This window comes from Loxodonta africana, chromosome 16, assembly GCF_030014295.1.
Source record: "Loxodonta africana isolate mLoxAfr1 chromosome 16, mLoxAfr1.hap2, whole genome shotgun sequence".
Lineage (NCBI taxonomy): Eukaryota > Metazoa > Chordata > Mammalia > Proboscidea > Elephantidae > Loxodonta > Loxodonta africana.
This window is the reverse complement of record NC_087357.1, coordinates 63605208-63618032: the sequence shown is the minus strand read 5'-3', so window position 1 is coordinate 63618032 and position 12825 is coordinate 63605208.

The following is a 12825-nucleotide window of genomic DNA, read 5'->3' as shown; positions in this document are numbered from 1 at the left end:
AGTCACCATGAGTGGAATTGACTCAGTGGCAACGGGTTTATTTATTGGTATCAAGTGTTCGAGTCCATTCTTAAAAATTAATACCATTTTTTTTTCTTCAGAGAATGAGAAATATTGGATAGGCAAGTACTGGTAAGGTAGGAAAGAGCTGACTCACGTATTATTTCTGTAGGAAGATATACCCTGTGGCCACAATTGCGAAGGACCCTAAGCCGTCAGAAGCAGCATGAAGGGTACGGAGAAAAATTGTTTGCCAGATAATGATTTTCCAGAGAATTTAATCAATTTCATGTTTTACCTGGGATCAGTTCTACGTGTGTGTGTGTGTGTGTGTGTGTGTGTGGAATGTCAGGAGAAGAAATAGGTAAATGTAACAGCACACTCCTTTATTCCCTTTTATTTATACCATGATTGCTCAACATTTTTAAAAGCAAACAATGGAAAACAAAACTTTGCCTCTGGATACAAGTCTTCTAGTCTACAAGGACAAGACAACTGTAAGAACTAAATTGGCTTTCTGCCTGAATGCGTTTCTTTAGCACTAAATTAAAACTGAAAGTTAAACCCCAGCTGATTGAATAGTTCAAGTCCTGTTCTTTGACATAAGTAACTCTAAAGTTAATACTCCACTGAGTAGGATAAGAGATGACCATGATTTTCTTGTGCCGTTTCAAGAAAAGACACCCAAATGTCAATGTCACATTTATCTGAAATATAGAAAGAGCTATATTAAATGATTGTGCCCAATTTTTTGAATCTCCTACTACATGGCTTGTTATAACCATTGACAGAGAATGTTTAAAGTTACTTGTCCCTCTCTTAGGAGCCCTGGTGATGTAGTGGTTAAGAGCTTGGATGCTAAACAGAAGGTCAGCAGTTCAAATCCACGAATCACTCCTTGGGAATCCTATGGGGCAGTTCTACTCTTCTGTCTCTTATAGGGTCACTATGAGTTGTAATTTACTCAATGGCAGTGGATTTGGGGTTTTTTTGGTTAATTATGCTTATCTCATTCCATGCATGAGCTATTTACTAACACCATTTAAGAATAAATTTATAGTTTTGAAACTAGTTCATTAAATATTTGGGCCCGTCACAGTCACAAAGTGAACTTGATAAAATATTTGTTGCATGTACAAAATTGGTGGAAAAAATAACTAAAGTAATTCATTGGTTTCTAACCCAGTGAAATCTTGGGAGAGTTGGGTGACACTTAAATACTAAAGAATTAAACCTTTGTGTTTTGAGATTCATTTTACATGAATGAAAACAGCTCATAGCAAAAATAATGTGTACAAATGCAAATCAGTTCATAAAATACAGCTTCCATGTGAAATGTGGAGTTTAAAATCTACACTTGGATGGCTAAATTCACACACTTAATAATATTACGTATTTCTATAAGGTCGCTATAAGTTGGAAACGATGGCAACGGATTTTGGATAGCACTTTAGAGTTCAAAGATATTTTCTCATATACTATCACCTTTGATCATCATAACAAGGTAGTTATAATTTTATAAAGGTGAGAAAAATGAATTTATATGGCTTGCAGGAGACGTGGACTTGAGCTCAGATGTTCATTGTTTTTAATAGATTTTATTTTAGAGCAGTTTTAGGTTTTTTTTTTTTAGGTTTACAGAAAAATTGGGCAGAAAGTGCAGAGAGTTCCCATATCTCTTCCCTACTCCATATAGTTTCTCCTATTATTAACATTTTGGACGTGTGTGGTATATTTGTTATACTTGATGAGCCAATATTGATACATTATTATTAACTAAGGTCCATAGTTTACATGAGGGTTCACTCTTTGTGTTGTGCATTCCTATGGGTTTTGACAAATGTATAATGCCACATGTCCACCATTACAGTATTATACAGAATGGTTTCACCGCCCCACAAATACCCTGTGCTCCACCTACTCATCCTTCCCCCCTGCCCTTGAATCCCTGGTAAGGAGTGAACTTTTTACTCTCTCTACAGTTTTGCCTTTTTCAGAATGTCGTGTAGGTGGAATCATACAGTACGCATCTTTTTCAGACAGGTTTTTTCACTTACTATACATTTAAGATTCATGCATGTCTCTTCGTAGCTTGATAGCTCATTGATTTTATCCTGAAATAATACTCCATGTTATAGATGTACCACAGTTTGCTTATCCATTTAGCTATTGAAGAAACTCTTTATTGCTTCCACTTTTTTATTATTATTATGAATAAAGCTTCTATAAATATTTGTGTGCAGGCTTTAATATGGACATACGTTTTCAACTCAAGTGGGTAAACACCTCGGACTGCAATTCCGGGATCACACAGTAAGCTGATGTTTAACTTTTTAATTTTTATTACCACTGGATTAACAGTATACCAGGCACTTTGTTTTTATGCCTCCAGACCTCAGGGGTAAGGGATTATTCTGATTCTAATGCATTTAGCATCAAGGTGGGTCCCTTTGAAGCTCAGCAGACTAGAGTTGGAGCCTCAATTTTGTGTAGGTTCAGCATTCTCCTAGGTGATGCTTCCTGGATGTGTTAGTTTTGGAAACATTTGCCTTTTTTTCCTTCATTTCTGTGAGATAAGGCTTCAAGCGTAATTATGGCTTCCCTGTGTGATAGTTAGGAACCCTGGTGGCGTAGTGGTTAAGTGCTACAGCTGCTAACTGAAAGGTCGGCAGTTTGAATCCACCAGGCCCTCCTTGGAAACTCTATGGGGCAGCTCTGCTCTGTCCTATAGCGTCGCTATGAGTCAGAAACGATTAGGCAATAGGTTTGGTTTTTGGTTTTGTGTGATAGTTGGAAACCCTGGTGGCATAGTGGTTAAGATTATGGCTGCTAACCAAAAGGTCAGCAATTCGAATTCCCTTGATGCTCCTTGGAAACCCTATAGGGCAGTTTTATACTCTGTCCTAGAAGGTCAATATGAGTCAGAATTGACTTAATGGCAGTGGGTTTTTTGGCATAGAAAAATCTGACATGTCCTTATTCCCAGAGCAGAAATAAACATTGAATTCAACTATGGAAACCTCTTTAGGAAATTTAGATTCTTCATTTTGACGTATAACGTAGGTTTCATGCCATTTAGTCCTTGTAAAATCAAACCTGGTAGGTACCCAATGGCTTTTCGTATTTATTTAAATGATATTCCTATGTCAATCACTCCTAAGTGTCTTATTATGTTAGTCTATTTACTATCACTGTGTATTTATTACATGACATTGTGTTTTGCTAAATGTGCAGTTATCAAGGAAAGACAGATACAATGTGTCTCCTGCTTGATTTTTTGCCTTTATATTACTGAGCTAAACTCCTACAATCTGTGGTCTCATGTCTGGATGAATTACATTAGTCTTCCATTTTTGTGCGTTATGCCTTATGGACTAATCTATAATTTAAGTAATCTATAATCTACCATATGGCATATTATCCTAGAAAGCCCAATGCCTGTCTCACATTGCATTTTAAGTTGCTTAAAAACTGTGATACTCAGTTTTTTTCCTCTAAAAAACCAAAAACCAAACCAAACTCAACGCTGTCGAGTTGATTCTGACTCATAGAGACCCTGTAGGACAGAGTAGAATTGCCCCATAGAGCTTCCAAGGAGCACCTGGTGGATTCGAACTGCCAACCTCTTGGTTAGCAGCTATAGCACTTAACCACTATGCCACCAGGGTTTCCTTTCCTCTAAAAGTCACACATAAATATGTCCAAACTACATAAGTACTGTCCCAAAAACAAATTATAGCAATTATCGGTCAAATCTGCATATAATTTTGCTTAATTATATTGCTCATACCTCATTTCTAGCAAGTCGAACACAATTTCAGCTAAATAGTTATACATAACGTGTAGGGGAAAACCAAACAAACAAAACATTAGAACCTTTTCCACACCAAGATTTCCAAATGGAAAGTCAATAGAGCATATTTTGGAATGTAATCGTTGGGAAATAATGTGTGCAGAATTATGGCCTCTTAAAAACCAATATTGGTGATGTTCTCTCCTCAAATTGTTTTTCGTTCTATGCAAGGAATAACTACTTGAAAAATATTTTGTTTTACATAGAAGCAGACCCTTCTGCTGGTAAAGTGATTTAGAAAACATGGTTTCTGAAACAATCCAATTCACCCATTTTGATTAGAATATTAAAAAAGAAAGAAAACCTACCTGCATTTTAATAAAGGATATGCGTGTTCTCATTTAAGAAGAAAATTTAAAAGAATTTGTTGAGATGTGTTCAAATGAATAAGTACCCCTTTACATCTATTTGCAAATCTAATCAAGGTATGAGAGTGAGACTGAGCTTTAATTAAGAGGTATGACCTGTGGCTGTGGATTAGTTACAGGCTGAGAACAGTGAATTTCAATCTCTATTTTCTCTAAATCAGTTTGAATGTACTCTGACTTGTTAAATGTGTTGGGTGAACTCTGTTTTGAATCACCCATTAACAGCAGTGAGAATATTTTGGGTATTGTTGAATTTTCTAAAATGCAAAGTGTTAGTCCCAGTAGTTTTGTTTGAGATGCATGTAAGTGTTAAGTAAGTGGAGCTAAGGAGAATACTTAAAACACTTAATCTTAAAAGCAGTCTTCATGCAGCTGTTACTTTGTGTTTTACGAAGCTCGGGTTGTAATCTATACAGTCAGTCTCATGCATTCAGGTAACGTTACCCATTTTAATAGTAAATACCTGCCTGTAACCATGGTTGCAGAGTTGTCTCTGACTCATGGAGACCTCGTGTGAGTCAGAGTAGAACATTACAGTGTTTTCAATGGCTGATTTTTTGGAGGTAGATCACAGGTCTTTCTTCCCAGACTCCTCTGGGTAAACTCGAACTGGAGGTTCACATGAGTCCCTGGGTGACACAAACAGTTAAGGAACTTGGCTGTTAACTGAAAGGTTGGAGGTTCAGTTTCACCCACTGGCACCTCAGAAGAAAAGCCTGATGGTCTACTTCCCAAAAATCCGCCATTGACAACCCTGTGGAGCACAGTTCTACCCTGACACACATGGGGTCTGCCTGAGTCAGCATTGACTTGACAGCAACTGCTTTTATCTGTCTATACTATTTTGTTCTTTTCATAATGTTACTGGGAGATATTTGTGTCTTCTGTTTTGGGTTAGAATGTAGAAAATATCAATTAACCAACACTATCTTATTCATCTTTTCATCAAAGACTTGAAGTAATTTTGTAGGTAACTGTATAGATTTTTGCCTAACAATGGTTATGAAAAATTATCCAACTAGATATATACTGTAGTAAAGTGTTAGGAGCACAGATTCTGAAGCCATATTTCCCAGGTTCAAATCTTGGCTCTAATAATTATTAATCTCAAATGTATTAGATAGTTCATTTGTGTCTCAGGTTCCTTAAGTGCAAAATTGGAGATGGCAGTAGTATATACCTCATAAAAGCTGCTATAAAATACATGAGGCAGTATATGTAAAACATTTAGAACAGTACCTTCACATCTCCAACACTTTGTGATAAATATTGCTGTTGGCCCAAATTAGACAGAATGGACGTTATTATATTTTATCCAACTTTGTCATCTATCTAATTCTTCGCTCACTGTCTTTTTGGGGGATAAATGGCTATATTTGATTTCTGAGATCCTGATTTTTGATCCTTTTATTTGTACTGCCTTTACTTAGCTTACATATTGGCAAAGTAGAGATTCTACTAGTAGCCTATTCCAGGCTTTTTTATATGATAAGGGCTAATAAAATATCTTAGACACTTACCAAATAAAGAAATATATGTCTTCTACTAAATCAGTAGAGAATTGTATTTAAACATGTGCAACATCATTTATCTGAGTATCTTAAAATTGCCTTATGGACAAGTATAGTTCCATTTAAGAGCCAGAGAAAATGAGATCTGAAATTACTTTTTCAAAAGGTCAAAAGGCAGAAAGCTAGTAAGAAAATTGAGGTTTCTGAATTCCTACTTAAGCAGTCTAATCACTAAACCTACCTGAGTCTTCCCAAGTTGTTCTAATGACCTAGATGGGTGAACAGTTAATTTTCCACATGAGTGCATCAGGAGAGCGGACTTTACACCATCACTCCCATTGGCTTCTCGCTGTCTTTCCACATTGATTTCCAAAAAGTCAGTGTCTGTCTTTGATAAGAAAGTTCCTTGTAAAGCTGAATTAGCTGAATAACTTTTCCTGGTGTACAATGGAATTGTCTAGGTTTTTGTCCACAAAAATTGTCCACAAAATGTGCCTGGCTAGTATTTTTATATATCATCTACCAATCTATCTACCAATCTGTCTACCAATCAATCAATCTGTCTAAAAATCTATCTATCTATCTATGTATCTATCTATCATCATCTATCTATCATCTATCTATCATCTATCTACCATATATCTATCTATCATCTATCTATCAATCATCTGTCAATCATCTATCTATCTATCTATCTATCATCTATCTATCTATCTATCTATCTATCTAATCATCTATCTATCTATCCATCATCTCTCATCTATCTATCTATCATCTATCTATCTATCTATCATCTGTCTATCTCTCATCTGTCTATCATCTATCTATCATCTCTCATCTATCTATCTATCATCTATCTATCTGTCATCTATCTATTAACAAATGACGCTGAACATTTATGAAGTTCTGGATGCTTTGCCATATGTAAAGAATAAAGGGGAATAAATATTTGCTTAGTTATTCTCAGTAAATGATATTTACTCCATTATTTTATTGCAGCAAACATCTCCAATGGGCTGTTTCAATACGCTAAGGAGTTAATAGCCTCATAAAGATTCAATCGTTTGCTCAATATTATTAACTTTTTACATAACTCACCAAATGTGGAACATAGAGTTGGAAATTAATGACAGACACAACAGAAAGTTGATGACGTTTTGCACCTCTCATTGTCCTTAGTTGCCCTTTCCTCATGCACAAAGATAACCCCAAACCCTGTCTATCTCTTCTGGTAGGCAACCATGGTAGACTCCTCTTTTCTTTATGCCTACATCTCAAATCAGGTTCTGATATATCTTTTTGTTGATGTTGTTGTTCACTTAAGTTTTTTCCACAATATTATCTGTACTTACTATGTCTTCATGTTCTAATATATCATCTTAGCCCCCTTCAAAGATTTCAGCTACCCTCCTTTGAAGCCAATATCAGCCTCATTTTTCTTGTCACAAATTGGCTTCTCATCTAGTTTCCAAGGGTTTTATGTAATATCTAAATTTTCCTGAATTCTTAACCAAAAGAAAATTGAGGTCTTTTAATGTAGAATAAGATGCATGACAGTTTGAATTTCTGAACCACCAGACAGTCTGCAATAATATTTAAGGCTGGAATTATGGATTCCTAAATGACCCCTAAATGGGCCAGAGATGAGATGTAGGATGCTTAGAACTCCATGAAATTGAGTGCAAAAATTTTTGTTTATCTCTGTATCTTTACATTTTCCTCCCTGCATAGCTACATGTCTATGTTTCTTTCTATCCATCTGTCTGTCTAGATATGCAAAGATTTTTAATATATTTTATATATTAAGATTTTTCAAGAGAGGTTTCATAGTCTTCATCATATTTTCAACAAGAACAAAGACTTAAAAAAAGGAATAAAAATTCCAATCATTACAATGTATGAGGTGTCTCAGGGAAAGACAACTTTCAGCGCAGTCAGTGAGGCAGAGGTATAATATGCTGACCATGCTATCTAATTTTAATCTGGATTTCTAGACTAACAGCTATGCTTTTTCAGAAAAACATATTTTTCCTCTGTGGTCAAAACCAGGATGTGAAACTAAGTGACCACCTGCATGCCTCGAAATACACATACTCAGGGAGAATGTTGTCTGTACTGTTGCCAGCAAGATCTACAAAGAAAATATATGTAGGCATCCCGTGAAACTATCTGAAGTCATTAACTGCACTATTAATAATCAGTAACCAATGAGGGTGTGATTACTACAATATTCATTGATTTTCCTGTAATTGCCCTTCCTTTGGTTTAGTTTCTTCTTTTACCCCATAAGAATACTTGTATAACGAAACTGCCCTGGGACTACCTGGTTCCATTTTCAATGGGCTACATAGTTGTTTTAAATCCTTAATAAACTTCTCTATTTTAACTTGAAACACCATTCAAGTTTTTCTCTACAACAGAAGAGAGAATAGATACATGTATGTTATTGTTGTTGTTAGGTGCCATCAAGTCGGTTCTGACTCATAGTGACCCTGTAGGGCAGAGTAGAGCTGCCCCATAGGGTTTCCAAGGAGCAGCTTGTGGATTTGAACTGCTGAACTTTTAGTTAGCAGTTGTAGTTCTTAACCACTATGCAATCGGGGCCCCAGATAACTGTATAAGGAAAAGGAAATCATTCTAATAAAGAGGAAAGACATTTTTAAGTGCAAATTACATAATATTGATAACACAAACTTATAGGGATAATCAAAGAGGATTAATCGGAGATGCTGGAAGGATTCGAGTTTGGTATAACATAACGAGTATCATTTGCATGAGTGAGGAGGAGCAGGGGCATATTCAAGGAAACTTTCTATTTCATCATAAGCATAGAAGAAAGTTTTAAGAGCGCGCTTAAAGTATAGCAATACTAATAACTTCTATGTTTTTGATCACTAACTACATGACCAGCCATGTGCAAAGCATTTTATGTGCAATGTTTAGGGCTCATGACAACCCTATATGACGGGTACTAGAATGTATTTTATTATCCCATTTTACATATAAGGACACTGATGCTCAGTGAGGATAATAAGTACCTTAATATCACTCACGTAACTAATAAGTGGTCCTGCCAAGATGTAAACCTTAATCATTACACACTGACTAATCAGTGTCAGCTGGAGAAGATGGTTGATTTTGGGGGTGAAAATAAAGATGAACTTCTGCAGGAAAAGAAATAAGTTGGCACACAAATGAAAGCCTATTCATCTCTCATTCAAAATTAAGTACCATTTGCTAATAAGAGTCCACATTCTCCATGACTTCTTGGTCTGGTGCTGCTATAAAAAGCTCCTTTAACAACTTATTTCAAATGTTTAAAACTATCACTCAGTAACCTACTATAGGCCTTTGTCCCTTTCAGATGACTAAAAGAGATCATTAACAATGGGAATTCTAACTAGCTATTGTCTTCTTTACCTTTCATTTGCTTGATAGGATACTCTTATCAAAATGCCCATTAAATTTCTGATAAAAGATGCAGAAAAGCAGCAATTCATTTTGAGTAAGGATAGATACTAGCACCTTTTGCTTTGTGATGATGCACATTGTGCTTACTAAATAATATGTGGTTCCTTTTTCCTCTTATTTAATGAAACGAATTGGAAACAAGTTACTGACCTTTCAACAGGACTCTGACTAAGACATTGAGTCAGAAAGCAAATGGAATAAGTAAGCAGTTATTAGGGATTATTTTTAGCTACAGAACTTTTGTCAATGACGGTGGAATGTGCAGTGGTTGTAGAAATGACTGATTGAATTGAAGGACTTATACTGCTCATGACTCTGCAGAATGCTCTCTGTGTTAGGGATGCTAGAAGATATCTTGTCAATCTTATACGGAACTTCCTAAGAAAGAAACCAGACGCTGAGAGCCTAAACACAGAACACTTTTTATGCAGAGTATGTTCAAAATTCTGATCTTATACTAACAAATTCAAAATGGAAAATCATTGTGTTTCAGCTCATTGTAAATATCTTTATTTTCCACAGGATAACAACAACAAAATAACCCCGGGAATTTCACATTATATGGTGACCTCATTTTACTCGTTATAATTATATATACTTAACTGGTATTGATGAAAAGAACTATCCTGCAGAAAATAATTTTGACATTTTTTAAACCAACCACTGGCTCAATGCACCGCAGATGTCAACTTACCTCCAGCTTTTGCTAAAGCAAATAAACAGACCAGTTACCACAATGATGAGATTTATAGGCTTAAGATTTTTGGTGTGAAGGTTTTCAGGGACAAAGAAAAGCATGGGCTACCTCCGGATTTGAATAACTTCGCTATTCAAATAGATACCTACATATAAAAAGTAACATCTATCTGATGCCTACTAACAATAGTAATACAATTGATGATGATGAGTGTGCTAACAATAGTAATAAAAACTCTTATATAGTGTTTATTGAGTACTAGGCACTGTTTTAAATGCTATACGTTATCTCTCTCTCTCTCTCTCTTTATAGCATTGGCTAGGCCCTCTATTAACATGTCAAAGAGTAACAATGATAGAAATATATGTATTCCAAATAGATATTTTTAAAACTATGAAATGGCTCTTCACATATTTAAGTAAATCAGAATTCTGAATAAAATGCTAGTTTGAATTTTCAAGGTGAGATCTCATAAGATCAATTTAAAATCAGTCGTAATTACCTTTCTCATATTTTCATGTATTTGTTTCCATATTCATAGCATTACCTTAAGAAGTTAAAGAACATCTCAGAAACATACTACTCTTGGAAATACTACAAATTATTGTATAAATGGAGTTTTGGATGTAAACTCTAATTCAGATAAATAATTGGATTTATGCATATTTAATCTAGTTGATAGTTAATTATGTGATATGGGATGATATCTTTAAGATGTAGCTAAGTAATTTAGTATAATAATGTTTGGTAAGACTGTGTGATATTTTTAAAATCCAGTGTTTCAGATTCTGTTCATCAATGACATAAAGTGGGTTTCAAAATAAGTCAATTCTCCGAGATTCTTGGACTTGTTAGAAACTGTGATGGTTAAGGTTGCCTGTCAACCTGACTGGGCCATGATTATCAGTGGCTTGGCAGTTACGATGTACTGTGGCAACTGTTTAATGATCCCCTTCATAATGAGATCTGATATAATGTAATCACCCCCATGATGATATCTGTAATGAACAGCCAATCAGTAGAAAGAGAGTTTCCTTGGAAGTGCGGCCTGCATTCAATATATGTGGACTTTCTGGCAAAGCTCGCAGGCTTTTGCTTGCTCTGGATCCCACATCTGACCTCTGGTTCTGATATTTTTTTTTTTTTAATTAATTTTTATTAAGCTTCAAGTGAACATTTACCATTCCAATCAGTCTGTCACATGTAGGTTTACATACATCTTACTCCCTTCTCCCACTTGCTCTCCCCCTCTTGAGTCAGCCCTTTCAGTCTCTCGTTTCGTGCCAATTTTGCCATCTTCCCTCTCTCTCTATCTTCCCATCCCCCCTCCAGTCAAGAGTTGCCAACACACTCTCCAGTGTCCACCTGATTTAATTAGCTCACTCTTCATCAGCATCTCTCTCCCCCCCACTGACCAGTCCTTTTCATGCCTGATGAGTTGTCTTCGGGGATGGTTCCTGTCCTCTGCCATCAGAAGTTCTGGGGAGCATTGTCTCTGGGATTCCTCTAGTCGCAGTCATACCATTAGGTATGGTCTTTTCATGAGAATTTGGGGACTGTATCCCATTGGTCTCCTGCTCCCTCAGGAGTTGTCTGTTGTGCTCCCTGTCAGGGCACACATCGATTGTGGCCAGGCACCAACTAGTTCTTCTGGTCTCAGGATAATGTAGGTCTCTGGTTCATGTGGCCCTTTCTGTCTCTTGGGTTCTTAGTTGTTGTGTGACCTTGGTGTTCTTCCTTTGCCTTTGCTCCAGGTGGGTTGAGACCAATTGATGTATCTTAGATGGCCGCTTGTTGGCATTTAGGACCCCAGGCGCCACAATTCAAAGTGGGATGCAGAGTGTTTTCATAATAGAGTTATTTTGCCCATTGACTTATAAGTCCACTCAAACCAAGTTCCCCAGACCCCAGCCCCTGCTCCGCTGAGCTTTGAAGCTTTCATTTTATCCCGGAAACCTCTTTGCTTTTAGTCCAGTCCAATTAGGCTGACCTTCCTTGTATTGAGTGTTGTCTTTCCCTTCACCCAAAGCAGTTCTTATCTACTAATTGATCAATAAAAAACCCTCTCGCTCCCGCCCTCCCTCCCCCCTTTGTAACCACAAAAGTATGTGTTCTTCTCCATTTTTTCTATTTCTCAAGATCTTATAATAGTGGTCTTATACAATATTTGTCCTTTTGCCTCTGACTCATTTCGCTCAGCATAATGCCTTCCAGATTCCTCCATGTTATGAAATGTTTCTCAGATTTGTCACTGTTCTTTATCGATGCGTAGTATTCCATTGTGTGAATATACCACAATTTATTTACCCATTCATCTGTTGACGGACATCTTGGTTGCTTCCAGCTTTTTGCTATTGTAAACAGAGCTGCAATAAACATGGGTGTGCATATATCTGTTTGTGTGAAGGCTCTTGTATCTCTAGGGTATATTCCGAGGAGTGAGATTTCTGGGTTGTATGGTAGTTCTATTTCTAACTGTTTAAGATAATGCCAGATGGATTTCCAAAGTGGTTGTACCATTTTACAATCCCACCAGCAGTGTATGAGAGTTCCAATCTCTCCGCAGCCTCTCCAACATTTATTATTTTGTGTTTTTTGGATTAATGCCAGTCTAGTTGGTGTGAGATGGAATCTCATCGTAGTTTTAATTTGCATTTCTCTAATGGCTAATGATCGAGAGCATTTTCTCATGTATCTGTTGGCTGCCTGAATATCTTCTTTAGTGAAATGTGTGTTCATATCCTTTGCCCACTTCTTGATTGGGTTGTTTGTCTTTTTGTGGTTGAGTTTTGACAGAATCATGTAGATTTTAGAGATCAGGCGCTGGTCTGAGATGTCATAGCTGAAACTTCTTTCCCAGTCTGTAGGTGGTCTTTTTACTCTTTTGGTGAAGTCTTTAGATGAGCATAGGTGTTTGATTTTTAG